We start from the raw sequence: 3,109 nt of genomic DNA on the forward strand, positions 1-3,109 counted from the left end.
AATATTAAATAAATTGATCAGTGTAAAGTTGTTTAATAATACCTGGAACATAGTAAAAGATCAATAAATGTTAGCTTTTGTATCAGTCATTTCTGGGTAACGAATAATAAAACATGACATGCAATAACAAGTTCTTATTTCTCATGCATCCGTGGATTACCTAAAGGAGCTTTGTCAATCTCAGCCAGGTTCACTAACTTGTCTGTGCAGTGGTCAATAACTGCCTGATCTAGGTTGGTGGCTCTGGGCAGCCCTTCTTCAAGCTACAGTTCTCTAAGTTGGCAAGATCACTGCGCTCACCTGTTACTCATCTTTCTTGGGCAAGTACCTAGCGAAGATGTTTTTCAGACAGACTGAAAGAGGCAAAAGAGGGCATGCACAACCAAACAATAAATGTTTCAAGTTCCCACTTGCGTCATGATTGCTACTATTCCATTAGTCAAAGCAATTTATATGGCTAGGCCCAAACTCAAGGAGCAGGGAAATATACCCCTCCGTGAAAGTGAAGGGGAGAAAGAGACTGGATAATTTTGAACAATAATTTAAACCACAACATCATGGAAATGCAAATCGAAGCCACAGTGAGACACCACCTCACACTAGTCAGAACAGCTATTATCAAAACATCAACAAACAGCATGTGTTGGTGAGAATGTGAAGAAAAGGAAATCCTTGTGCACTATTGATGAGACTGCAAATTCATGCAGTCACTATGAAAAACAATATGGAGATTTTCAAAAAACTAAAAATACACCTACCATATGACCCAGTAAATCTACTTCTGGGCATTTATTGGAGGAAAATAACAACACTAATTCAAAAAGATATATGTACTTCTATGTTCACTGCATCATTATTTACAGTAGCCAAGATATGGGAGCAACCTGTGTGTGTATATACACACATACACACACACACACACACACACACACGAAATATTATTCAGCAATAACAAAAGAATGAAATATTGCTATTTGTGACAATGTGGATGGACCTAGAGAGTTTTATGCCAAATGAAATAAGTCAGAGAAAAACAATACCACATGGTTTCACTTATAAGTGGAATCGAAAAAACAAAACAAAACAAATGAACAACAAAACAAATACAGACTCAGTAGAAACAAAGATCCAACTGATGGTTTCCAGAGGAGAGGATGGTGAAGGGATGGATGAAAAAGGTGAAGAGAAAATAGAGTCAATGATACTGTAATAAGTTTGCATGGCAACAGATGATTACTGGACTTAGTGTGGTGATCACACCTAAGGTATATAAATGTTGAATGACTATACTGCACAACTGAAACTAATATAATATCATACCCCAACTATATTTAAATAAATAAATAAACTACCCAGCTATAGTTAGCATATGTATTTTTAAAGTGAGTTCTTGTGTGTGTTTTTTTTTTTTATTGTGCTTAACATTAAGAATTTTGGTACCATCAGAGCATCTACTGTTGAATTTTGCCCACCGTAAAATAAGATTTGAAATTTTAAAGATGGAAGAGATAAATGCAGTTTTATTAATCACATATATTTGTTAATAGTTTGATCGAGCTATTTATCTTAGAAGAATGTACTTCAATATTATTACTAGACCAGCAGTCATGAGTCATTTATTATCATCGTTAGTCGCTACCAAATATTAAACTAATTTGAATTTTGGGGAGAGAAGAAATTTATATGAAGTACCAACAATATTGTTTCCTTCAGATAAATCTGACATTCATTCCAGTTACATTTTGGGGAAAAAGCTTATCTATCATATATTGTGATATGCAACTTTTGATGTCATAAAAAAATATGTGATGGTATTAGACTTGTAAGAATTAAGCAGTCCGTAATGTTAAACCCCACTTTGCATACTTTAAAAATAATTACAGTATATTAAGACAAGGGGAATCAGGAACCTTTAAAGGTGAGATGGGATAAAATAAATGACCACAACTCCTATGAAGAAAAGGGGAATGTTTTCCTTAATTAAGCTGAATTCTGGCTTCCAGAGGCTTGAGTCTATCTGTACTCAAAATAAGATACTATTACAATTTTTATGAAAAAGAATCAGTTCATCTCTCTCTGACTTTAAAGTTGCACAGTTGTAGTAATTATTATTATAATTATTATAAATTAAATGTGTCATGATACACTATTTTAGACATTTTACTAATAAAAAAAATTTGTCCAATTTCAGCCAATATATAATAAAAACTCATCCAGCAATCCACCGACAAGATTTTATGAAAGTAATGCCATCTGAACTTTATCAATATTTATTCATAGGATGAATGCTGAATGTCAAAGAATAATGTCAAGTAAGAATTTTTTAAATAAAGATGGTACTATTGCTAAAGCAATTTCTTAGTCAGTCACTCTCTTTTATATAATAGATCCAAAATATAGTTTCTAATAGCTGTGATAATATAATTCAGTAACAAATAAGTCATAATTTGTCTACGGCCATGCCACCCTGAACAAGCCTGATCCTATCTGATCTTTGAAGCTCAGCAGGGTTGGGCCTGGTTAGTACTTGGATGGAAGACTACCTAGGAAGACCAGGTGCTGTAGGCATAAAAAATAAAAAAATAAGAGATTGTAAGCTGACAATGTCTTTGCAATCTGTGAGGTCAACCAAGGGTTGCCTCACCTAAAAACAAACAGAAAAAAACAAATAAGTCATAATTTAACATTACGTAGAACTGATTTTATGTACTTTTGTTTATATAGAATTTATAAATAATTTAATTTCAAAAATAAAAATATATATATAACAAGTTTATGTTTTGCTTTGGTCTTTCTGTTTTAGAAATTTTAGGTGAAGGGTGAATACATCTTTGACAATGTAATACCAAAACATATATTGAGGCATCACCCTGAAACAAACGGTAGCCTTCTAAATGTTTGAAACATGAATATTTTTATAAGATCTATTGGATTTTAATGACATCTCTATGTAGAGTCAAGTTAATAGAAACAGCTACCATACATAGAGATGAGAGGTTACAATTCATAAAATTAGAATTTTTGTCCTGTCTTTTCCCTTTCATTTTGTAAAACACTTCTTGCAGATAACCTCTGACATTTGTTTCCTTCATCTGAATTGTGATTATTA

General features: G+C 32.6%; 1 pseudogene; it reads left to right on the forward strand.

Annotated features, from left to right (window-relative positions):
* The first annotated feature begins 2,449 nt into the window (after nucleotides 1–2,449).
* LOC120605649 (uncharacterized) lies at nucleotides 2,450–2,568 on the forward strand (annotated as a pseudogene).
* Nucleotides 2,569–3,109: the final 541 nt, after the last annotated feature.

The sequence above is a fragment of the Pteropus medius genome, unplaced genomic scaffold, assembly GCF_902729225.1.
Source record: "Pteropus medius unplaced genomic scaffold, Ma_sr-lr_union100, whole genome shotgun sequence".
NCBI lineage: Eukaryota > Metazoa > Chordata > Mammalia > Chiroptera > Pteropodidae > Pteropus > Pteropus medius.